General features: G+C 41.7%; 1 pseudogene; it reads right to left on the bottom strand.

Annotated features, from left to right (window-relative positions):
• LOC132819999 (sodium- and chloride-dependent neutral and basic amino acid transporter B(0+)-like) overlaps nt 1–11,275 on the bottom strand; it is a 129,019-nt pseudogene extending 117,744 nt beyond the window's left edge.
• Nucleotides 11,276–26,641: the final 15,366 nt, after the last annotated feature.

Here is a 26,641-nt window from a genome sequence, read left to right as displayed (position 1 = left end):
ATAAACCACACTGGATTGAAGTATAAATTTAAAAAGTAACAAGATGATACAGTCATCTTATTGGAACCTCCCATTCCCAGGTATTTACCTGCAGTGACAGACTTCACACATACTGGTGAATCTTCTGAGACCATAAAACCGTAGTCCAGGAGTGCATCTTTGATAATCTTCACTGTGACCTTCAAAGGGCTGCTCGGCTGGTTTGTGTTAGCAGCTGTTCCATCGGCTGGATCTTGATTACTTCAATCACAAACAAAGCAAGGGTCACATTTGTCAATCATTTTCAGAATCTTATTATTTTCCATATTATTTAATCAACCTCTCACCCATCCTCACCACACCCCTTCAATCCCCCATCCCCAGCCTGGACTCGGTCAGGTTCCTGCAAAATTCTCACTCGTAGTCTCTCCCCATCGCATTGGCTTTCTGAGAGAGAGGTCATTGTAAAAGGGATTTCCTCTGCTTCTCTGTATCCACCTCAAAACTGACACACCCATTCTCTAGGAACCTGCCAAAACCAGGGTGAAAAATTCCAGCAAGCTGTTTCGAGAATGTCAAAGGATCAGAAGATTCTTGGTGAGTTAATAGAATCAAAGACAGAGGCTATGAGTCACAGAACCTCTGCTCTGTCCAAACTGCAGCAAATTGGCTAGGATGAGATCAAAATGTAGTTAGTGAATAAAACCAGGAAATTTTCAGCAAGTTCGGCAGCATCTGTGGAGAAACTTTCAGGTTCGTGAGTCACTGTCACGCCCATTGAGGTGATTGATCAGTCCATGGTCTAGAATGGCGGAACAGGCTCAAGGGGCTGAATGGTCTGCTCAGGCTCCAATATGCTTTCATCAGAAGTGGGTAAAGTCAGGGTGCAATTTCCCCTCCCTGGAGATGGTGAGGAAAGGGCAAATATTTGGTTGAGTTCACCCAGAGGTGTACTCAGTCCCTTTCTCACCACCTCCACTCCGAGCAGGAAAATCCATGGTGGGCATCCTCAGCCCGCCAACAAGTGAAGCTTTTGAATCACCAGCCAATAGACAATAGACAATAGGTGCAGGAGTAGGCCATTCAGCCCTTCGAGCCTGCACTGCCATTCAATATGATCATGGCTGATCATTCCTTATCTCCATAACCCTTGATTCCAAGGGCCTAAGCCACTCATTGGGCTGAATACCCTCTCTCCCAGCTGGTGGGAACAGGGCGTGTTTTCTTCACAGGGAAGCTCCACTTGCCTGAATCTGGGGCTAATTGGGACAGGGAGGGTTACTCACCCCATCCCCAATAGTGTCCCCAAAATACCCACTTTCTTACCCACTGGTGAAGCTGGTCATGGTGTGCCACTTGTGCTTCCAACCCTGAGCCTACAAATTTCTGATTGAGCAGTTACCTCTGGGTGGGTGGTGGACAGGGCAAGGATTCAGTGAGCAGGCTCCTGATTGGACAAAGGAGAAGCCCTTAAGTACCAAATTGATGCTCAATCCAATGAACTTTCATGCTGGGGTGATAAAGAGAGCCTAAGTAGGTTAATGCCCCTTGAAGTCACCTATGCCTACACTTTGTACTCACCACATTAAATCCTAGCCTTAGGGATGTACCAGGTTTTAAGCAAATGCATGGGTAGAGAGTGGAAAGAAAAAACATGGGATGGTCTGTGATGAGATTAAAGACTGGACAATAACAAAGGGGGTAATGGTGTTAGGCAAATTAAGTCAGAATGGAACAAATCAAGGAGCAAAACACGAATGTGGAGGAGGGATACACAATGACAACAGAGTCACTGCCACAAGATTGGCTGTTTTCCCTGGAGGCTGAGGGGTGACCTTACAGAGATTTATAAAATCGTGAGGGTAAATAGATAAGGATTTTTCCATGGGGTGGGGGAGTCCAAAACTAGAGGGCAGAGGTTTAAGATGAAAAGGGAAAGATTTAAAAGGGTCCTAAGCGGCAACTTTTTCACACAAAGGGTGGTGTGTGCATGGAATGAGCTATCAGAGGAAGTTGTGGACATTGGCATAATTACAACAGTGAAAAAGCATCTGGATGGATATATGAACAGGAAGGGTTTAGAGGGATATGGGCTAAGTGCTGGCAAATGGGACTAAATTAAGTTATCTGGTCCTCATGGATGATATGGATTTAATACTCTTTTTGTATTGCCCTGACTCTATAAATGATTCAGAGATCTGAATTATTGGGTTAGACATCAAATGGCCATGGGATTTTGATCCAGTGCTGGGAAACTTTGAAAATTCCAGTCCCAGACAGTACCTTGGAATGCCATCTTCTGGGACAGTTGTGAATTTGAAAGGCTTAGGTTTAATTTTAAAATTTTGAGTGAATTCTCCCACCCTGATGTCATGACAGTAATGACAAGTGTGGTGACAAAATAAGGTGAGAAAGAAAAAAGTATAGATTTGCATCATTGCAAAAGAAGGTCTTGGCTTGCCCTGAGCTTGGAAAGGTGAGTTCAAAGAGGTGACGACCTTATTTCAGTGCATTTGCAGTTCATTAAAAACCCAATTCGGCAGACTTACATCGCTTTTCCAAAACATCTCTACCATGAAACGGAGACAGTGAAAATTCCCAACAGAAAGATCAGAGCCAGTTCCTGACAACTATAGCTTGGTGAAGACCCATCCTGCCATCACCCAATGCACTTCACACATCGATGCTGACATGGCGGATTGACGCTCATTAACTTTAGCACCAGGTGACAGACTGTCAGAGACTTATCATCACTCAGACTGCCAGCTGCTTACACACCAAATACAATTCGTGTGCTTTGAGTAAGTGGTGATGTGTGAACGTTAGAGGATCCACCACAGTCATTCAATCACACTATATGGGGATGGTCACAGTCAGTTCAAGTGATGTAGTGCAATGATTACAGGTAGGTCAGTTGAGGGATCAATCTGTGAGGGTGTGGGCCAGCTTTTCTTTGCAATGAGACAAAGGGAGAGACTCAGTATGACAGAGAGGGACACATGAGCGGAAGGAGGTGATGATGAGCAGGAGAGTGTTATGGACCAGATCAGACCAGACCCTCAAAATATTTTAAGAAGGTAGCCTAGGCCCTAATTGTTTCTTACTTTAAAGACAGATGTAAAGTGCCATGTCCCTATTTACTGGTCAAACTACTTGATATTAAACAAAACATAATGTATTCAAATGCTATAGTTAAAATACAACAAAAGAAAGAAGAACTTAGAATAAATTAACTCGACTGGAAAACTTAACAGAACAATAGATACAACAACTATTATTAATTAACTGTTTCAATATAGTAATATTCCATAAACACACCTTTTGGCAAAAAGGCAAATTCAGGAAACAGATTTTGACTCACATGTGATCCAGCAACCTACGAAGAGAACCACTAGCTTTTGGCTATAATCAAGAGATGGGGAAAATAGGTTCCACTTTTTCAACATCACAATAGCAACCAATGCTGAATCACAAAACTAAAAAACTAAAAACTAGAAATCCTGATTTGTGAGAGCTGGCCACACCCATCCAGGCTGCACCTATTATACCAACTTTAAAAAAAAACAAGGCCTCCCAAGTTGTTTACTTTCTAGGCTCTCACTAGCCAATTCGGCACCTCTGCCTTAAAACTTTGCTTAATCATAACCAGGACAAAACACACTTCCTAAAGCCACAGCATTGTCACAAGAAGTCACCAGGTGTCCCCAGTGAGTTAGCTGGAAATGCAGAAAGGGTTAGCAGTTTGGGAGGATGTGATGCTGTGAACCCTTGGGTGGAACACGATGCATGCAAGCAGTTCATGAGCCTTGGCAAAGGCATGTGCCGTATCCTGAGTAAGAAGTAACAGAGAGAAGATGGTGGCACTTGATCTTGCAGAGTGCAGAAAATCTTTTCACTCTGTACACAGCACTGACCCACACTGCTCTTTATGCCAAGGTTGGTTGGCTTTGTTATGGTGTTCCCCTTTGGGGGATGGGGGAGGTGAGCAAGGATAAGGATTCCCATCCTCTCCCCCAGACAGCCCAGCAGCACCTTCAGATCTCTGTCCTGGAAGGAGCTTGTCTTTCCCCTTGAGACCGTTTCCAGATCGAGCCCCTGCAGTCTGAGAGATCAATGCTGATTGGGAGAGTCTGAAGTAGTGGCAGCTGGGCTTTTGGGGCAGGGGTGGGTGGTACAAGGAAACCAGGAGAAGATCTTACCTGGAGCACAGGAAACACGATTTCATGAGAAATGCAGCCAACATCTCAGGATTATAATTCGTGAGGAGAAACGTAGAAGACGGTGTGAGAAAATTGATTGTGGGCCACTGTGAAACTCACTGGCCAACACACTTTAAGGAGAAATCGTAGAATTTAGCCCGACTTCACTGTATTGGAAAGTACAGGATGTTCAAAGGATGTACTTGACAAAAAGTTTGCAAAAAAGCAACAGATCAGTTCAAATCAGTGAGATTTTTTAAACAAATGCAGAGGAAGTTTCCTTGCTGGGTGTGAATCTGATTAGAATGTTTTTGCCTGGACAAAAAGTGCCCAGTGTTCCAGATATTTCTGTGGGAGAATCGTAGTTACGTATGGCAGACTGTAAAACAACAGCCACATGTACCACTTTGAGGCCTTCCAGTGCCACCTTTCAGATTATGGTTTTGCTCTGTCACCATTAAATCTGGTGGCTTAATGGAATGAAATTCAGCACAGCTATTTCTCAGGGAGAAAATTCCTCAGTGTAAAATTCCTCAGTGGCTGTCAAGGTGAGTCACAGAGCATTTAAGTGCCTGACCAACACGAAGGAAAACTCAGTTCACAAAGTCTGCTGGGAATCCCCAAGCTAGAGGAAAGTATGGAAACTTAATAAATGTGCTGGGTCCTTAACAGCACTAACTGGCCTGCCCTCATGCAGTGCCCTTGTCATGTTGTGAAGTAATTTGATGTCCTTCCTGTCCGTATTCCTTATGGCACTTATTTTGGATCCTTCACAACCTGGTCTACTCTCTTTTAAGGATGGGACATCCATAGTATCTATAGGATTTTTCTGTATCCTGCTTTGCAGAGCTTGCTGGAGCATCCATATAGCAGCAAAGTGGAAACAGTCTGTTGGTAAACATCTCTCCTTTTTGAATTGTTGCACACCCTTATCACACAGTTTCTTGGCTTCTATCAGAAAATGGGCTTATTAATGATAGGCAGCATGGTTCCATGCAGGGAAGGTCATATCTCACCAACTTAATAGAATTCCCTGAGGAAGCAACAGTCAGTATTTACTGTGGGAAAGGATATGGAAGATATTGATTGTAGGGAAATAGATGGTGACATCTTGCAAAATGTCCACATTACAGAGGAGGAAGTGCTGGATGTCTTGAAATGGGTAAAGGTGAATAAATCCCCAGGACCTGATCAGGTGTACCTGAGAACTCTGTGGGAAACTAGAGAAGTGATTGCTGGGCCTTTTGCTGAGATATTTGTATCATCAATAGTTACAGGTGAGGTGCCGAAAGACTGGAGGTTGGCAAACATGGTGCCACTGTTTAAGAAGGGCATTAAAGACAAGCCAGGAAACTATAGACCGGTGAGCCTGAACTCGGTGGTGGGCAAGTTGTTGGAGGGAATCCTGAGGGACAGGATGTACATGTATTTGGAAAGGCAAAGACTGACTAGGGACAATCAACATTGCTTTGTGCGTGGGGAATCATGTCTCACAAACTTGATTGAGTTTTTTGAGGAAGTAACAAAGATGATTGATGAGGGCAGAGCAGTAGATGTGATCTATATGGATTTCCGTAAGGCGTTCGACAAAGTTCCCCATGGGAGACTGATTAGCAAGGTTAGATCTCATGGAATACAGGGTAACTAGCCATTTGGATGCAGAACTGGCTCAAAGGTAGAAGACAGAGGGTGGTCGTGGAGGGTGTTTTTCAGACTGGAGGCCTATGACCAATGGAGTGCCACAAGGATTGCTGCTGGGTCCTCTACTTTCTGTCATTTACATAAATGATTTGTTTGTGAGCATATGAGGTACAGTTAGTAAGTTTGCAGATGACACCAAAATTGGAGCTGTAGTGGACAGTAAAGAGGTTTCCTCAGATTATAACAGGACCTTGATCAGATGGGCCAATGAGCTGAGAAGTGACAGATGGAGTTTAATTCAGATAAATGTGAGGTGCTGCATTTTGGGAAAGCAAATCTTAGCAGGACTGATACACTTAATGGTAAGGCCCTAGGGAGTGTTGCTGAACAAAGAGACCTTGGAATGCAGGTTCATAGCTCATTGAAAGTGGAGTCGCAGGTAGATAGGATAGTGAAGAAGGCGTTTGGTATGCTTTCCTTTATTGGTCAGAGTATTGAGTACAGGAGTTGGGAGGTCATGTTGCGGCTGTATAGGACATTGGTTAGGCCACTGTTAGAATATTGTGTGCAATTCTGGTCTCCTTCCTATCGGAATGATGTTGTGAAACTTGAAAGGGTTCAGAAAAGATTTATAAGGAATTTGCCAAGGTTGGAGGATTTGAGCTATAGGGAGAGGCTGAACAGGCTGGAGCTGTTTTCCCTGGAGCGTCGGAGGCTGAGGGGTGACCTTATAGAGGTTTACAAAATTATGAGGGGCATGGATAGAGTAAATAGGCAAAGTCTTTTCCCTTGGGTGGGGGAGTCCAGAACTAGAGGGCATAGGTTTAGGGTGAGAGGGGAAAGATATAAGAGACCTATAGGGCAACTGTTCCACACAGAGGGTGTTAAGTGTATGGATTGGCTGCCAGAAGAAGTGGTGGAGGCTGGTACAATTGCAACATTTAAGAGGCATTTGCATGGGTATATGAATAGGAAGGGTTTGAAGGGATATGGGACGGGTGCTGGCAGGTGGGACCTGATTGGGTTGGGATATCTGGTTGGCATGGACGGGTTGGACTGTTTCCATGCTGTACATCTTTATCACTCTTATAGTCACTAGTTCCACCAAATTGTACCAGATCTTATTACAGCCTTAATCCAATCCTGGACAAAACTGCTGAACTCCACATGAGAGGTTAAAGAGACTGGCTTTACCTTCAAGATTGTATGTAATGTCTAGTGAGGTGTGGCGTTTACATCCCTTAGGATACTGAGGGAAAACCCCGCACTAGTTGGTGCAATACCTAGTACAAAGGAAGATGCTTGTGGTTGTTCAGAGGTTGATCATTTTTGCCTCAGGACATTTTTAAGAGAGTTCCTCAGCGTAATACCCTGAGCTCAGTATCAATTACTTCAGTAGCCAGCAACCTATGTTCTTTATCTGCTATGGCATGCAGGTGAGTTAAGCTGAGATACCGCACAATATGCTGGCCTTTCTAAGTCGGGCCCACCTGGATCTTAACATAGGAGAGAATTGATAAGATAACAAAAGATCTGTCGTTCATTAAGTGTCTGGCCTTCCTTGGCCATATCCCAGTAATATCAACCATCATAAATGTCCTCAATGTTTACCTCAGCTAATTCTGCATGCCTTTCCCTGTAGTCTAGACTATCCATTATCTCCTCTCTCTTGAACATATTCTGCAGCTGCATGTTCACATCTGAGGTGACAAAAAAGTTGCTACCGTTTCAATCCTTGACAGCTCAAGATTATTCACTATAGGGACATGGCACTTCCTCTTCTTCAACAGATGCTAAATGAGTGACAACTTATAGTAATGCAGGCAATAGAAATGGAATTGTAGGCTAACTGAATTGCTGCAAAATGTACCTTTCAGGAGAGCCTTTGTGGACTTAGAAATCAATTTGTCACATAATATATTAATATTGTCCAAGAAATGCATCAATACAGCAGAAAATAGATAGTGTCTCATGGCAAAGGTCAAAACCAACAGCATGATTTCTGCAGTAGTCTTTGGGGAGACCTGGGAAATATAATTTATTGAAGACTCCAGTAAAAACATTTCCTGCTGTTCCTTCTCTAGATGCAGCACTCCCTTCAGTGTCCAAATTGCTTTCTTGTGCAACATCTGCAATAGAGATCAGTGAGACACCAGGGTTATGCCCTGGCTAACAGAGGATAGTAATGCGGAACGTAGGCAGCAATCACAGAGGATTTCTGCTAGCATTTTCCATCGGTTCTCGTCAACGCCGATCACCATGTGTAACCACTATGCAGATCTGTGAGAGGTCAAATTGTATGCTGGCATGCACTATTGATGCCTGGGCATATGTGAATGCTTCCAGTTGCTGCAATGTGATGAATTATGGAATGTCATACCTGCATAATCATCTTCACACCCAGGGGCAACTGCAGCCACCCCAGGATCCTATACACTCACTTTGGCTGCTTCCTGTTGAAGGAGAGAATCAAAGCATAATAAGAGATGACTACTTAGCAGATGATGACATGAAGTGCACTCTTGCATTTGAAGGTCTCAGCCTTATTGAAGGAAAAGGGAATATAAGTTAATGTGGCCTCCTTTACCTTTTGCAAAGGCTCAGCATCCAGTTGCTCCCCCATTCTTCCTGCTGTCAGACACTTGTTGAGATGGGACAGCATAGCTCTGAAAATGAATCGCTCTATTCTGGTTTATCACTACTGGGAGCCTGACTGCACTGACCCTGTACTGCTTTTGAGGTTGCCACTGGGTGTCCATTGGTCCCTTATCTGTAATGTCCCCACACCACTGTATCTTTTTGTTCTCTGTAGGTTTCATCCAGTTTGGAACCATTCTCACTGCTGACATTTGCCTGAGTCTGCTTTGCAGCCAAAGGGTTAGCATGCTTTGTCGCCTGTAAAAGGTTGCTCAGGGAACTGGCTTTTTGAAGCCTGGCTCAGTGCAGACCTTGTAACTGCACACAGGATGCTTTGGAACTAGTTGTATAAGTGATGGTGACCATGTTTGCAGAGGACAAAACAGTGCAGAGTTGTGCCAAGATGCCTGTTCAAGATGTGGCAGAAACAAAAACAACGCTCTATTCAGAGTGGTCCAGCACTCTGCTCAATTGCAGTCTGTATGCTCAAGGAATTATGACATGACTCACTTTCACTGCTGCTATAGCTCAAACTGTGACCTCCTACAGTGACTCCCCACCCTCACAGGCCCTCCATGTACTCTGTGGAATGGTAATTGCATTAATCGGTGTGTCAAGCTGAACTTGGCTGTGATCCGAGTATCTGCTTAAAGGCAAAGGAGTTGCAGCCTACTCCATGGGGAGATTGCTTCAAGTTATCTATTGCCCACGCTGGGCACCCAGGTGGCATTGAATTTTCACTACCCACTTCTAATTATCAACTCACTGAAAGTACTTTTTGAGTATCTTCTTGAGATGGGCATATCTGGATTTTAAACCACCGTGATCCACTTTGAAATTAAGTGACATTGTGATTTGAGCAGCTTTTTGTTTTAACAGTAAAATGGCTTCTCAATTATTTTTGAAGAAACTGTGTAATATGAAAATATAATATGTGAAGATCACTGTGATTGTAGAAAGTACCACGGTACTACATCCTGGATGATGAAATACAAACCTCAACAAGCAGCCCTTCCAACTAACTTTATCAATCAATCCAACCAATATTTCCTGCAGAAGTCAACTTATCATGCCTGTGTAGTCTCCTCGTGTCTGACTTCCATGTTTTGCCTGACCTAATATAACATGGGTTCACTGCCACTGTGACGCTTCTAAATCTTGATAATTTGTTGAAACCCAAATTGTTGGACTGCCATGAGTCACTATAAACCCCTTTTAGCACCAGTACCTGCAGCCATGATAGCTGCAATCTGCGCTTGAATTCATGTGAGCTTTTGATATTGTATTCAATGTTATGCTCACCCCCTGAAAAGGATCCGCAGACTGGCTACCCCAGATCATTAGGATCATTAGTGAGGAGGGTGCCTCTTTTTCTTTATTTGCCTTACTCCCACGCCACCCCCCACCTCCCACCCATCAAATGTTTGCAACGAAATTAATTTAAAACTGATGCTTTGTGAATACATTTCTTCCATACTTAAATAAACTTATGTTTTAAAAAGTGCCAATTTTTTAACCAAGCTTTCTTGAGCTATCAAGAATGAGTTCATCAATTACCATATATGAGGAGAATTAGTATCAAAGCACAGACCATATGGATTAGAAATAAGAGGTTAGTCCAAGAAGCTAAAAGTTCAAAAAACAGATTTGCAAATCAGTCACTGGATTGTTCACAAATTGTACATTGTGGTCATTGTGGTGGGGTTTACTAGCAACATTGACATTGAGAGTTGAACAGTCAATTTCAGCATGCTTAATTCACAAGTTGGATGAGGTTTTGTTGTTCTGATTCCTTTTAATTGTGCCTGAACTCCAGGGTTTAAGATGAGAGAGTTCTTCTGTCGTCCTATTCCTTTTACCTTGTTAGCTTCTACCCCTCAGACTGAGAAAATCCCTTTTCTGGATTAATGGTGCTGGAAGAGCACAGCAGTTCACGCAGCATCCAAAGTGCAGCGAAATCGATGTTTCGGGCAAAAGCCCTTCATCAGGAATAAAGGCAGTGAGCGTGGAGAGATTATCTTTCCACGCGTTAGGCTCACTGCTTTTATTCCTGATGAAGGGCTTTTGCCCGAAACGTCGATTTCGCTGCACTTTGGATGCTGCCTGAACTGCTGTGCTCTTCCAGCACCACTAATCCAGAATCTGGTTTCCAGCATCTGCAGTCATTGTTTTTACCTGAGAGAATCCTTTATCTGCATAACAGAGGAAAGGGGTTACTTTAAACAACGTTAATTTTTAAACAACATTAATTCTCTTTACCAGGCTAATACTCGCAGGTACGTTAACTCATTGGCATACGTGAGGTCATTTAAAGAAGCTTCTGAAGGGGCTGCCTTCAACACAAAATGTGTCCGCAATTTGGGACATAATCTGCGGGACAAGGCATGCTGTGGAGCAGAGAGTCATCAGCCCCTCATTACTTTTGTAGTCACCAGAGATCACAGACCAGTCTGTTTTGACTTTCTTCTTCCCCTTTGAAGGATTGCTGTTTGTCGTTCCCTTCATATCATTTGGTTTGACATTCCATGGATTTCTATCTCCTTGCAGCCACTTATTTTAAATTAACAGCTACCATTCCTCATTTAAAAACTGATTTTAGAGTTATAAATTTAAATGTCCACAGTACTTCATTGTTTTGACTTGTGGGTATTACGTCTTCTGGTTATACTGTACTGGAAGCTGAGATTTGCTGTTCAATTGTATACTGTGTAGTGCAAGTATTTTCATGGAGTTGGTCACTCTTTCCAGACTAAATGGAATGGTTTCCAGCTCTGTGCAAAGTTCAGTGCCAAAGCTCATACTAAGTTCGGCTGCTCCATCCTCGTTGACAATGCTCTCAGATCATTTGGCAGAGCATCCAATGCATTATACATTCCTGTCTGTAGGCTCATCAGCCTTTTCTATAGGTCATCCTTCCAACTTCCGATGTTTCCTTCACTGCAGACCTCATACATGACCTCTGCAGTAACAACCTGACAGCAGTGTTACCCACTCCTCTTGGCCTAACTGCAGGCCCCTCATGCCCAATGGATTACCACTTAGACATCCTGCTCCTAAACATGCATACTCTTTTCACTCTAGCATTGTATTCACTCTTGTTACTGGTCAGTAAATATTCCAATGCATTTTATGTTCCAGGCTGGCTGAGCATGTAGATATACAAAGGGATCTGGATGTCTACATCGCTAAGTCACAAATTACAAATTTGTGCAATTACAGGTGGTATGTTAACCTTTATCACAAAAGATTTGAGTACAGAAGTAATAAAGGCATCCTTCAATTGCTTAGAATATCAGTTAGACCACATCTAAAGTACCATGTGCAGATTTGGTCTCCTTACCTCAAGATGCATATTACATCATAGATTGAGTGCAATAAATGTTCACCAAATTTATGTTCTGAGGAAAGGCCACTTGACCTGAAACCTTAACTCTGTTTTCTATCCACAGATGCTGCTAGACCTGCTGAGCTTTTCCAGCAATTTCTGTTTTTGTTTCTGATTTATGGCATCCACAATTCTTTCGGTTTTCACCAGATTTTCTCCTGGGCTGGTCAGACTATCTAAAGAAGAGAGCTTGGGCACATTGTATTCTCTCAGTTTGGAAGAATAAGAGGTGACTGCTTTGAAACCTAAGCGATAGACAGAGCAGAATGAAAGAAGCTGTTGAACACAACTCCAAAATCAGGGAGCAAACCTGATAGCCTGAATGGATCACTCTGTGTTTCTATGAGATCCTAAGGTGATTTGTTAGATAGATTGGGTAATCAAAGGATATTTCCTGTATGGGAGAGAGTAGAACTAGGGGGCAGACTAAAAATAAGAGGCTCCTTTTTCAAGAAAAACAAGGAACTGTGATTGCTGGCAATTTGAAACAGAAACACAAAGAGCTGGAGAAAATCAACGAGTCTCACAGCATCTTTGAAGTGAAAGAACTGAAGAAGGGTCACTGGACTCAAAACTTTAATGCTGGCTTTCTCTCCACAGATGCTGCCAGACCTGCTGAACTTCGCCAGAATTTTCTGTTTTTGTTTTAGATTTCTTTTTAAGATGGAAATGAGGACACTCTTCTTTCTCTCAGAGGGTCATTAGTATGTTGAATTATTTTGCTTACAAAGTAGTGGAGGCTGAGTCAATGAATTTGTTTTAGCCGAGTTAAGTAGATTTTTGATATACAAGGATAAGGTTTAAGAGGGCAAACGGTAAAGTGGCCGCAACTAAATCAGCTACAAATGATGAAGCAGGCTCCAAAGGCAAGATTCCTGTGTTCTTACGAGCATTGATGTGGACTACTGTCAGAAAGCCTACTGTTTGATTACTTAGAGAAGACCCAGTAGGAGGCATTATATCCTGCCTGAGAGCTTCATTTAAAAATCCTTTATGCTGATGCTGATTTTAAATGGACTTCATCCTCTTGCTTCTCTACAGTAGGTTCTTCATTACAGATCATCCTATTTTCCTGTACAACAATGAAGTTCTCACCGAGAGTGTGGCTGCGTAAGCTGCAATATGTGAAAGTTAGTCATTATCACGAAAGGGTCGGTGACAGGTAGAAGTTCCACCTTAACCCTCCTTCTGCTGCAATGTCATCTTAAAGGGAAAGAAGAGATTGCGGATCCAATATTACTGGAAGGACACTCTGATGTACTTCTTTCATATCGTTCAATATCTGCAAGAAAAATAATTGATGCTTGGAAGCAAAAACTGTAAATTGCCTTTTTGCGATAATCAATTCTAAGCTGCTAATAGCTGTGCTGCAAGATATGTGTATGAGATTGTAACACCAAGTGTGCAATGGTGAGGGCAATGCTATGAATGTGCAGTGTAAGTCACTATTGATTGAGATTATTGGTACTTAAATTAAGACAGTGGTGCATTGAATATATGTGAGCTAAAGGTTCTATTGTGAGGACACAACAGTTGAAGACACATTCACTGATTTTGGCTAGTACTGAGGTCATTGAACATCTGGTGGTATTGCATGTGATCTTCAGGGTTACACTGCTGATCCTGACAATGTTATATATTTGTCACCTCCCTGTGTATTTTTGATGTCTTATTTGTCGCAGAACAATGCAGAGATGGTAATTGTTCTAAATCCACAATCCACCATACTTTAAAATATCTCAGAACTAACAGTATTTATATATAACGAGATGACCAAGCTTTTCTATGGAACATTTTCAGTTTTCTTTTGAGTTCCATGCACATACTTACGCACTCAAGGACAACTACACAAATCAATGGATAAAATAATATAGTCAAACACAGGTGCATCAAACTATTAAACACTGTAGACAGTGACAGCTAACTGTTCCCATTATGTTAGAAGTGTCTGTCTTAAGGAGCTTCCGTTTCCTAATGGATAAATGATCTCTCTTTCCCTGTCCATTAACTTTCACTGCTATGTCACAGAATCTTGGAGGATGCTTTCTGTCATCCAGTGCTATTGTTTGTTTCCTTCTCAGAGTAAACTGTCTTCCAATTCTAATCAAAATGTGCTTTCCTTTTAAGAGGCACAGATTGACTTCAGGTACCACAAGTAATCTTGAAATTATATCATCCTCTCAAGATTTCGTACTCCAGACTGAGACATGCAGCCACTCAACAGTGTACTCAATTTTGACTAAATCCTTTAAATTAACAAAAAATACAACATTGGCATGCTGCCTGCATCAGAAGAAATGCATGTGAGACAATTATAAATTTCAGTTCCTGTATATTTTCAAGTCTTATCAAATTATATGTTTTAGTGATTAATCTATCCTGCACTTGATTCATCCTATAAAATATTCATACTGTATACTCTATCCTCTCTTTAAGGAACATTGAGACACTATTCAGCCACGAAAAACATGTAGTATCTGAAATAAGTTCTAAACCGCAATATTTAAGTAGCTATTTATGATGTCCTATTCAAACATTTTTTATGAGGATGAATCATCTGATGAATATGGATTCAGATGATTGAAGATTTGTAGCGAAGAGTCCAGCTGAAAGATTGATTTAAAATGAAGAAGCACGTTAATATTTCTATGCCATTTTTTTCTCATGCTGTCATGACAATGTCGATCTAAACTGCACCCTGACAAAATGCAGCTTCATCATGTGTGACTCCAGGCAGTGAATGTTAGTGGACCATTTATCTTTTCGGGTATAACAGGTGAGCCTGGTCACACTCAATGTCAAGCCTCCCAGCAGGGACCTCCGGATAGATGGAACTTGGATTGATTTTCTACCTACCAGCACAGCTGAGCAGTTACACTTCCCATCTTTTCACTGGAAACCATTCCTAAATACAAATACGATGAATTTCTAAACCAACATGAGTTCTGCCTATTTTCTGACACCAACTATTCAATGTATGTCACAACAGCAAACAGATGGTATAAGCAAAATCCATGGTTCACTGCCTCGGCTCACATGTGAAGAATAATCAGTTGGACAGTGTATGTCTTTCAGCAAGTGTCAGCCTTGGTTCAGTAATAGCACCTGAGTTAAAAGATCGAAAGTTTAAGTCTTCTCCCAAACATGTGAATAGCCAATCTTAGGCAGTCAGCTGTGTCTCGGTTGTACTTCTTGGGCCTTTCAATTAGAAGACTGAAGGTTCATATTCCAATCTCGAGACTAACATCACTTTTTTACTGAAGGTATCCAGCTTGTTGGCAGTCTGCGTTTTCAAAAGTGGCTGTAAAAGATCCCATTGTGTGGCAGTATTTGAAGGAGATCTAGCCAATATTTTATCCTCCCGCCAACAGATTATATGATATTGTTAGTTGTGGAGCATAGCTATTTATCATTTGGCCTCTATGTTATCCATATTGCAACAGTGACTACATTTCAAAAGTACTTAATTCCTTGTCAAGTATGATAAGTGCAACTCATGTCCTTTTGACTAAACTTTCAGTGTGGTGCTGAGGGATTAATACAGTGCCTAATTGTTCATCACTGTCTTTAGGATTTGATAGTAAAGCAAGATACCTATCTTTACAGGTGAATGTAAAATAATCCGATTTTACGGGAGTTATCACAGTGTCTTGTTTGACATTTATTCTTCAAACAATACTAGAGCACATTATTTAATTTTCTAAGTTATTTGATGGCCTTTACTGTTTTCATTGTGCCATGTTTGATGACAAAATAGCTATAATTATACTTACACCTTGACATTAACATTGCTACAAAAGTATCAACTATTTTCCTTAGAGATGCAGCCCAGATGAAGAATTAAAAGAGATAGCAAGGGAAAATGTAGAATAGTTACAGTTGTAAAATATGTTAACCTTTCTGAGCTGTACAAAGTTAAAAAGCACACAACACCAGGTTATAGTTCAACAGGTTTAATTGGAAGCACAATAGCTTTTGGAGCAATGCTCCTTCATCACCTGATGAATGAGCAGTGCTCCAAAAGCTGTTGTGCTTCCAATTAAACCTGTTGGACTATAACCTGGTGTTGTGTGCTTTTGAACTTTGTACACCCCAGTCCAACACCAGCATCTCCAAATCATTTCTGAGCTGTGACATCCTAGACACATTTTACTTAGATGGCTTTATTTCCTGGTATAAAATATGTTCTCTAAATGTGATGTGTAGCTCAGGTTTACTGCTGAATTGAAATCTTGAGTGAAAAGTTGGTGAAAGGACATGTCTACTGCAATTGAAATGAGCTGGCCCCTTGTTTTGTTGATTGTCAGCTTAATCTTCATGCTGGAGGTGGTCTCTGGGCAATTTTTTCCCCGTTCTAATTAAGAGCTTACAATCTGGAATTTGGGTCGGTTTCATGCTTCTTCAAGAGTTAAATACCTCGAGGCTTTCTCAGTTGAAGAATGCCAGTGAACATGGATATTCATGAAATGAAGGCATTTCCGCAGCTTCCAGAAAAGCAAGTACTCACATCAACAATGTAATGTCAATGGATCTGAGCAAGATTGACATTCAGTAGATGAAATTCTTACCTGTTACAAATATGTCCTTTGATTAAAGAACCTTGGTGCATTATATCTATAACTCACTGGTCATGGGGGAGTTTTGTCATTTTGTCAAATTGTAGAGTCCTGCTATGTCTTTGTCATTTTCCAGTGGAGAGTTTGCTTGTTGGAGTAAATGATGCATCCATGACTTGTTTAATGCACACAGCTATTTGTTATTATCACAGGGGTAGCCTGGAATAGCCGCTATGTATCAGAAATTCAGGGTAGTTGTTTCCGTATGCAGTAGTTGGAAATGAGGCGTCCATTGAAATCTTCTTTAACATCCATGGTTTATTCTTTCCTTGCTATTTATATTCCGCACTTCAAGTTTTTAATTAATCATTTGGTAGTCATTTAGAATTTGAAATTGCAGAGAAAAAGACACACTTTTTTAAAGTTGTTCAGCTAGAGTCAAGGTATGTGCAAAGGGAGATTCAGCTGGCATCTGTAGCTAAATGGCCTGTGCAATAGTGGCCAGTTGTCATTAACAAAGGTCTTCTGCTTGGCAATAACTATGTGATTGACTAGGGTGGCATGGTGGCTCAATGGTTAGCATTGCTGCCTCAGAATGCCAGAGACCTGAGTTCAATTCCAACCTCAAGCAATTTGCACATTCTCCCCGTGTCTGCATGGGTTTCCTTCCACAATCCATAGATGTGCAGGTCAGGTGAATTGGCCATGTTAAATTGTTAGGTACATTTGTCAGGGGTAAATGTCGGAGAATGGGTCTGGACTCTTTGGGCTTGTTGGGCCAAAGGGCCTGCTTCTGTACTGTAGGGAATCTAATCTAGTGACTGCTAGGGAGCTTGACAGTGAATGCTATCTCAGTAAGTCGTAATATGTTAAGTAAGCTGAATATGAAAAGAATTATACTGACAAACAATTTAAGATTGGTAGTCAGGCACATAATGTGGTTCACTTGCATGCACTGGACGCTACATATCTTAATACATAATGTCCTTTTTTTGCAGAACGAAGCAATGTATACACACACTGCACCTGTTTCAATTCAATAAAATAGATGACATCTTTTCTCTGGTTAATTTGTCAAGGCAATTCCTTGATCAGTCGACCTGCCTGGTTTAAATTTTAACCGATGCTTGGTAGTTAACTATCAGACCTCATGAATTGGTTCATTCTCCATGGTAACACCTCCCCCAAACAAAGTCTTGCCAATCAACCAGCATGTCAACAACTCAGAAGCTTTTTTTCCCATTTAAGTGATAGATCCCATATAGAATGGGCCACATGTACTATATGCCAAGACTGACACTGGTATAAGTGCATAAGTCTTTACACATCTTTCATGAGATCTACTCAGGAAAGTAGCACAACATGATGCCGTCTATGCATGATACACTTTCTGAGCAATTATACAAGACATTCTGGCAACAGACTAATTCACTAAGCTTCCTTTTCTAAGTGAGTTTTGAGAAGATTTGTAGCTCAGGTTGGGGTTCTGGATCTAGGTTTGCCCACTGAGCTGGAAGGTTCATTTTCAGACATTTTGTCACCGTACTAGGTAATATCTTCAGTGATCCTCTGGACGAAGCATTGCTGATGCTTCCTGCTTTCTATTTATATGTTTGGTTTCTTTGGATTGTTGATATAATTTCCATTTCTTTTTCTCAGGGGTGGTAAATGGTGTCCAAGTCAATGTGTTTGTTGATAGAATTCCGGTTAGAATGCCATGCTTCCAGGAATTCTCATGTGAGTCTCTGTTTGGCTTGTCCTAGGATGAATGCGTTGTCCCTGTCAAAGTGGTGTCCTTCCTCATCTGTATTTAAGGATATTAGTGAGAGAAGGTAATGTTGTTTTGCGGCTAGTTGATGTTCGTGTATCCTGGTGACTAGTTTTCTGCCTGTTTGTCCAATGTAGTTTTTGTTACAGTGCTTGCATGGTATTTTGTAAATGACATTAGTTTTGTTGTTGTCTGTATAGGGTCTTTCAAGTTCATTAGCTGTTGTTTTAGTGTGTTGGTGGGTGTGTGGGTTACTATGATGTCTATAAAGACAACAAGCATAACTAATGTCATTTACAAAATACCATGCAAGAACCGTAACAAACAGGCAGAAAACTAGCCACCAGGATACATGAAAACCAACTAGCCACAAAATGGCATGACACTTTCTCACTATTATCCTTATATGAGGAAGGACACCACTTCGACAGGGACAACACATCCCACCAAGGGAGGGAGTTCCTAGATATTCTTACAGAGCATGGGTTTGTGGAAAAACACTATGTTGTTGTATTTGGCCTCGTTCATACGTTTTTAAGAATAATAATCAATTCCTCCAAAGAAACAGATCCATGCTATCACTGCTCATGTCAGTATCTTTCATGCCCCCAAGAATCTATCCTAGGTGTCCTCTTGTTTCACATTGATATGCTGCTTCTTAACCACATTATTATAAAAAAGATATATTGTCAACACTTAACTCTACCTAACCACAATCTCTCTTGACTGCTGCACTGTTGCTAATTAATGATCTGTCTGACTTTCAAGATTGGGAGAAAGTGAGGACTGCAGATGTTGGTGATCAGAGTCAAAAAGTCTGGAGCTGAAAAAGCACAGTCTGTCAGGCAGCATCCTAATGAAGGGCTTTTGCCTAAAATGGCATTTCCCCTGCTTCTCAGATACTGCCTGACTGTGTTTTTCCAGCCCCACACGTTTTGACTCTGACTTTCAAGAGCAGAAATTTTCGCCAGTTAAATATTGAGAAAACTGATGTGCCATTCCAAACTCTGTTCACTAGCTATGGTTCATCTCTCTCCCTCTTTCTCTCTAGCAACTGTTTGAGACCAAAACAGATTGTTTGCAACTTTGACCTCATATTTGACCCCAAGAAGAGCTTTCAACCACATACTCATGCATTGCTCAGACCATCTTTTTCCAAAGATCCAATTTTATCCGCTACAGTTAATCTGCTGCTGAAAAAGGCAGAGTTTTGAGAGTACTCAGCGGCCCCAGAGTTCTTTGCAAGTGGTAAGGCAAAATGAACAAAAGAAGCGATCAAAACTAAAACTGGATATATAGATTGTACAAACACTGCATTAATGACAATGCTTGTAAGAAAGCTATAGTGCACATTAAATGCCAACACGGTGACAAAGTTACAAATAGCTACCTCCTCACCATGTGCAATTCACAAAAAGAGAAGCTAAGAATAATTGACGGTGCTAATGTATAGTCCTGCATGATATGAATTGGGGGTCAGTTTAGCTCAGTTGGCTGGATGATTGGCTTACGATGCAAGGTGGTGCCAACAGCAGGAGTTTGTTTCCTGCAATATACAAGTAATCTGTGATCATTGGTAACACATTTTAAAGCTGAAAATGTGTTGCTGGAAAAGCGCAGCAGGTCAGGCAGCATCCAAGGAACAGGAGATTCGACGTTTCGGGCATAAGCCCTTCTTCAGGATATGTGTAAGTTTATTTCAAAGGTGTGGCCATTGTCATTTCCAGCTGTAATTTCACTAACTTTATGTAGAAGTCTGTGAATAAGACTTAGTATGAATTCATACTAATCAATATCGTAAGCTAAAAGGATTATTCCTTGTCCCTTATATCTCTCTCTGAGGGTTGATTTGCTTACTGGGCTGGATGACTAGTATCTGGGGTAGAATAAAATGAACAATGGACATTCAAATCCTGCACATGAAGGATTGAATTTTTGCTTTGCTATGCTTAATGCAGACAAGTATCCTTCAAATTGTATAACCACACGGAACTCTGCAACAGACAGACATGTCTGAAAATCATTTAGCATGGAAACAGACCTTTTGGTACAAATCATTCATGCCGACCAAGTTTCTCAAACTAAACTAGTGCCACTTGCCTGTGTTTGGCCCCTATCCCTCAATCATGTGTATGTCCAATGTTGTTTAAATTTTGTAACTGTGCCTGTATCTACCACTTCCTCTGGCAGTACATTCTACATATGACCCTCAAGTCCCTTTTAAATCTTTCTCCTCTCACCTTTTGAATTCCCCCACTCTTGTTAGATTATAAAGACCAAGTTGCGTTTTAAATCACCCGTGGTGAAATTTCTTGCTACTGTAATAGCATGAGCTAATCACGTCACTTATGCAGGCGATCATCATACGTGTTTTCCTGTAAATATCAATGTCAATGTGGTCTGTAAATATCCCTACAGAAATCCTCAAATAGCAGAAACAATGTTGTCAGTCATTTTCTGGAATGAATATGGCTTTTTAACCACATGTTGAGACTCTCCTCTTCCCAAACCCATGGAAATTGACCATCAATGATTAGTGAGGAAATGACTGTGAGTAGGACACTGGAGGGTTCCCAGGCGGAAGATGAGGCGCTCTTCCTCCAACCGTTGTGTTGTTATGTTCTGGCGATGGAGGAGTCCAAAGATCTGCATGTCTTCGGTGGAGTGGGTGGGAGAGTTAAAGTGTTGAGCCACGGGGTGGTTGGGTTGGTTGGTCCGGGTGTCCCAGAGGTGTTCCTTGAAGCATTCTGCAAGCAGGCGGCCTGTCTCCCCAATATAGAGGAGGCCACATCGGGTGCAGCGGATGCAATAGATGATGTGTGTGGAGGTGCAGGTGAATTTGTGGCGGATATGGAAGGATCCCTTGGGGCCTTGGAGAGAAGTAAGGGAGGAGGTGTGGGCGCAAGTTTTACATTTCCTGCAGTTGCAGGGGAAGGTGCCGGGAGTGGAGGTTGGGTTGGTGGGGGGTGTGGACCTGACGAGGGAGTCACGAAGGGAGTGGTCTTTGCGGAACGCTGATAGGGGAGGGGAGGGAAATATATCCCTGGTGGTGGGGTCCGTTTGGAGTTGGCGGAAATGACGGCGGATGATACGCTGTATACGGAGGTTGGTGGGGTGGTAGGTGAGAACCAGTGGGGTTTTGTCTTGGTGGCGGTTGGAGGGGCGGGGCTCAAGGGCAGAGGAGCGGGAAGTGGAGGAGATGTGGTGGAGTGCATCGTCGATCACGTCTGGGGGGAATCTGCGGTCCTTGAAGAAGGAGGCCATCTGGGCTGGTATTGGAACTGGTCCTCCTGGGAGCAGATGCGGCGGAGACGAAGAAATTGGGAATATGGGATGGAGTTTTTACAGGGGGCAGGGTGGGAGGAGGTGTAGTCCAGGTAGCTGTGGGAGTCAGTCGGTTTATAGTAGATGTCTGTGTTGAGTTGGTCGCCCGAGATAGAAATGGAAAGGTCTAGGAAGGGGAGGGAGGAGTCTGAGACAGTCCAGGTGAATTTGAGGTCGGGATGGAAGGTGTTAACCTACTGTTAGTTCTTGGATTATGCCACTCTCCAGTGATGGGTCACTGAAAAAACGCAACTTCCAGCTTAGGAGCAAAGGGTGGCGCAGTGGTTAGCACTGCTGCCTCACAGCACCAGAGACCTGGGTTCAATTCCCGACTCAGGCGACTGACTGTGTGGAGTTTGCACATTCTCCCGTGTCTGCGTGGGTTTCCTCCGGGTGCTCCGGTTTCCTCCCACAGTCCAAAGATGTGCGGATCAGGTGAATTGGCCATGCTAAATTGCCCGTAGTGTTAGGTAAGGGGTATATGTATGGGTGGGTTGCGGGTCGGTGTGGACTTGTTGGGCCGACGGGCCTGTTTCCACACTGTAAGTAATCTAATCAGTTTATGTGAATTAAAGCTGAAAGAGAAAATAAAATGTTTGAAAGTATGACTTTCTCTGTACATACAACAATGTGCTTCTGTGAAAGTATAGTCTTTGTTGCTTTTTTATTCAAGGTTGTTTGAGTTTTGAACCATTAAAAGAAAAAAACAAGGAAAATTTTCTGATTTAAAGCTGTCTTGGGCATCCATTATCACAAAGGTGATTCCTTAAACCAACACTCCCCATCCAGGGACTGATAATTGTAGGGAAACTGTAGACCCAGAATTGCAAGTGACAATTTTCAATACCATAGTTTTAATGATGGGCAAATTGTTAGCCTCAGTATAACATAATTGTGTTCAAGAGCTCTTTCGGTGCTGTGCATCAAGAAATTAGTCCCAGACCATGTGTATAATTACAAAGAAACTTAGAATTTTTATAGCCTTGTATGTGACAAATGATGGCTTCTATCTTGATATAATCAGCATTGGCATGTCAAAAGAATTGGTGAGGTGATAATTCAAGTTTTTCTGTTGTTATAAACCACTGAGAGAATTAATGATCTTTCGCAGCATTGCCCATTTAAGCTCTGTATCCTAAAATCCTAGCCTCTTTCGATTCAGATAGAAATTACACAAATATATCAACTAACTAAGAATGCCTTTCTTGTAAACCCAGCAAGTGATAGATACTGCAACCTGCCTCCCGCCATCCTGAGGAAATCCAATGATCACTGTTTAACACTGTAATGTGGAAATAGAATTCTTTAATACCATATATTTTCTATTGCAACAAACAATGTCAAATTCAAAGACTGAAACATTCTACAGCTTAAAGTATCTAATGCTAATATCAAATAACAGAACGTGAGATAGATGCTAAAGGAAAATTCTTATATTTTTATTACTTTTCACTGCCTACTTTATCTACAGTCTCAAGGCAGCACCTTCTTACCTCAGCACGCACACGCACGCATACACACACACACACCACACACACACACTGCACACATACACAAATGCACTCATGCACAGACACACGTGGGCAGACATAATATTTAAAATCTGATTGAAGATTTGTAGCTTGGGTATCCGTTGTTGTGGTTCTGCTCGCCGAGCTGGAAGTTTTTGCTGCAAACGTTTCGTTCCCTGGCTAGGGAACATCATCAGTGCTGTTGGAGCCTCGTGTGAAGCGCTGCTTTGATGTTTCTTCCGGTATTTATATTGGTTTGTTCTTGCCGCTTCCGGGTGTCAGTTTCAGCTGCAGTGATTTGTATGTGGGGTCCAGGTCGATGTGTCTGTTGATGGATGTTCTTGCCGTTTCCGGGTGTCAGTTTCAGCTGTAGTGGTTTGTATATGGTGTCCAGGTCAATGTGTCTGTTGATGGAGTTTGGGGATGAATGCCATGCTTCTAGGAATTCTCTGGCTGTTCTCTGTCTGGCTTGTCCTATGATAGTGGTGTTTTCCCAGTCAAAGTCCCATTCCTAGACGTGTTAGTAGAGAGAACACCCAACGGAGAATTCACCACAAGGGTACACAGGAAACCAACACACACAGACCAAGTCTTAAACTATGAAAGTAACCACCCCAACACACACAAACGAAGCTGCATCAGGACACTATTCAAAAGGGCCACAACACACTGCAGTACACCAGAACTGCGAAAAGAGGAAGAGGAACATCTATACAAGGTATTCGACAAAAACGGATACCCACGCAACTTTATCACCAGATGCCGAAGGGATAGACCGAGGAACGAGGACATGCCACAACCAAAAGGACTAGCCACTCTACCATACGTCAGGAGCGTCTCAGAACTGACAGCCAGACTACTGCGACCCTTAGGACTCATAACATCCACGCTCAGACAACAACTCACTAGAACAAAGGACCCAATACCCAGCATGAGCCAAACTAACGTAGTTTACAAAATACCATGCAAGGACTGCACAAAACACTATATAGGACAAACAGGAAGACAGCTAACAATCTGCATCCATGAACATCAGCTAGCCACAAAACGACACGACCAGCTATCTCTAGTAGCTATACACTCAGACAACCAGCAACATGAATTTGACTGGGAAAACACCACTATCATAGGACAAGCCAGACAGAGAACAGCCAGAGAATTCCTAGAAGCATGGCATTCATCCCCAAACTCCATCAACAGACACATTGACCTGGACACCATATACAAACCACTACAGCTGAAACTGACACCCGGAAATGGCAAGAACATCCATCAACAGACACATCGACCTGGACCCCCACATACAAATCACTGCAGCTGAAACTGACACCCGGAAGCGGCAAGAACAAACCAATATAAATACCGGAAGAAACATCAAAGCAGCGCTTCACACGAGGCTCCAACAGCACTGATGATGTTCCCTAGCCAGGAACGAAACGTTTGCAGCAAAAACTTCCAGCTCGGCGAGCAGAACCACAACAGACATAATATTTTCATTTCGAGAGCTCTCTGGAGGAGATTGCTTATTTGGTATCAACTCATATCAAATTATATGGAATTTTGTAGCATGGCCTGGTCCTCTGTATCTGGCTCCATTTCCATTAAATCTGATTGGACCTTTTTATTGGCACAGGTGGAAATGGATGTTAATGGACCAATAGGCTTAGTTTCCAACAAGGCAGGTTCATTTTCGATATTTGTCAAAGAAGAAAGAGTATTCCATCGATGCATTTTTGTCTTAACATGTTTCTTTTCATTACAACGCATACGATCTCCATGTTTGTTTGAATGACGCTGCAATTGAACAGCTTTTACATCATATACGTCATCAGATGCAAAATGTCTTTTTCCTGTGGTTGTGTATTTTATTTCTTCTGGTTTACCTTTGATGCATTCAACAGATTTGATGTCCAGTCCTGTGCCAAAAAGACTTGGACTTATCTGCACATTTTGTTTTGCTTCAATCCCCTTAATTTTAGCAGACTCCAATCCTACCAAGAAAACAAAAGAAAATATTTAATTTGTTGACATATTGTTTATCCTTTCTCCAAACATCAAACAACAGTGACTAGTTAACAGAGCAGTTTAATTTTCATCTACATGACTCTTAGCATATACATGTAATCACTGGCTTCTATTGTTAATTGATTTTCAACCTGTATTGAAATAAGTTCTTGAATATACCAATAGAGCTATACAAAGAAGAACTGCCCTATCTTAAATAAAATGAATTGAATAATGGATAAGGAGCAAAACCTCAAGTTTCTATCTTCCTTTCTATTTTATGATCAGCGTATCAAATGTATTTTTTGTACTAGAGTTGCCCCTTGAAATGATTTATTCCAGTGATTCTAGGGGCACATTAGGGTGAATTTTTATAAGTGGATTTTTCAATGGAACAAGGATTCATTGGTTAAATGCTTGTGCCCTTGCCAGTATTGTGCCTCAATGGGAAGATATACCAAAATCACAAATGTACTCTTGTTCTGCAACCATACCTAGAATATCATGCTGCTAAATGTCCACTATCCTGACAATAGTTACAACACTATCTTCCTACATAGTCTACAGGTTCAGCTCTCTTTGAGACAGTGGACTGAACTAGGGTTTGGCTGCTTGGCAACAAGGAATGTTACACGGTTAATGACAATTTCAGCTGCTCAACAACATGTCATTTTTTTTTCAATGAAAGCTATGTTGCAGTTAGGAGCCAACCACTAATGTCACAAGGAAATGGCACTTCTGCTTGCTCTGCTTAGGTTCAACAAGTCAAGCTTTGCTAGAATGTTGCTGTGATTCATGATGGCCGACTCCCTCCTTCACAATTTGGACAGTTGTAGATCTAGGAGTTGTAGATGCTGGAGATCAGAGTCGAGGATGTAGTGCTGGAAAAGTACAGCACATCAGGCAGCATCCGAGGAGCAGGAGAATCGATGTTTTGGGCATAAGCCCTCCATCATGTGCCCAGGTCCTGATGGACTTTATTCAAGAATATTAAAAGAAATGACTAGTCAGAGTGCGATAAAGGAAAATGTAAAATAACCATTTGTAAGTAACTTCCATCTATCAGATCTTTAAAATTAAAATTAATACATCCCGGCATCATGTTTGAATACATTAGTGTCTCTAATTTGGATGTTCGTAATTCGGGGACCTCCCTTCCACCCCACCCCCCAACACACAGTGAGATAGTTGTTGCCTTAGTTTTAATTATCTATATTTCCTGAGATTCAGGAAAAATTCTATTAAACTGGAATACAGTTAATTGTAATTTCTTTACTCAAAATGGGAGGAGAGCAGGAAGCAGGGAATAACAGGCTTAACATCAGGGAAAATGTCAGAAGTTATAAAGAAGTTATAACAGGCCACTTGGATAAACTCTCAATAATCAGGTAGCATCAACGTGGTTTTGTGAATGGGAAATCACATTTAACCAATCTATTAGAGTTCTTTGAGGAAGGAACATGTCCCATGGATAAAAGGGAACTGATGAATGTATTGTATTTCGATTTCCAGAAGGATAAGTGTCTGTCAAAACCACAGCTCAGAATATCAACAATACTGGGGACATTTTTAGTCCTTAATTCTCGAAAAAATTTATTCTCCACTGTTTCCTTATCCTTATACTCCCATCACCTTAC

This window comes from Hemiscyllium ocellatum, chromosome 11, assembly GCF_020745735.1.
Source record: "Hemiscyllium ocellatum isolate sHemOce1 chromosome 11, sHemOce1.pat.X.cur, whole genome shotgun sequence".
NCBI lineage: Eukaryota > Metazoa > Chordata > Chondrichthyes > Orectolobiformes > Hemiscylliidae > Hemiscyllium > Hemiscyllium ocellatum.
This window is presented reverse-complemented; position numbering and strand designations above follow the sequence as displayed.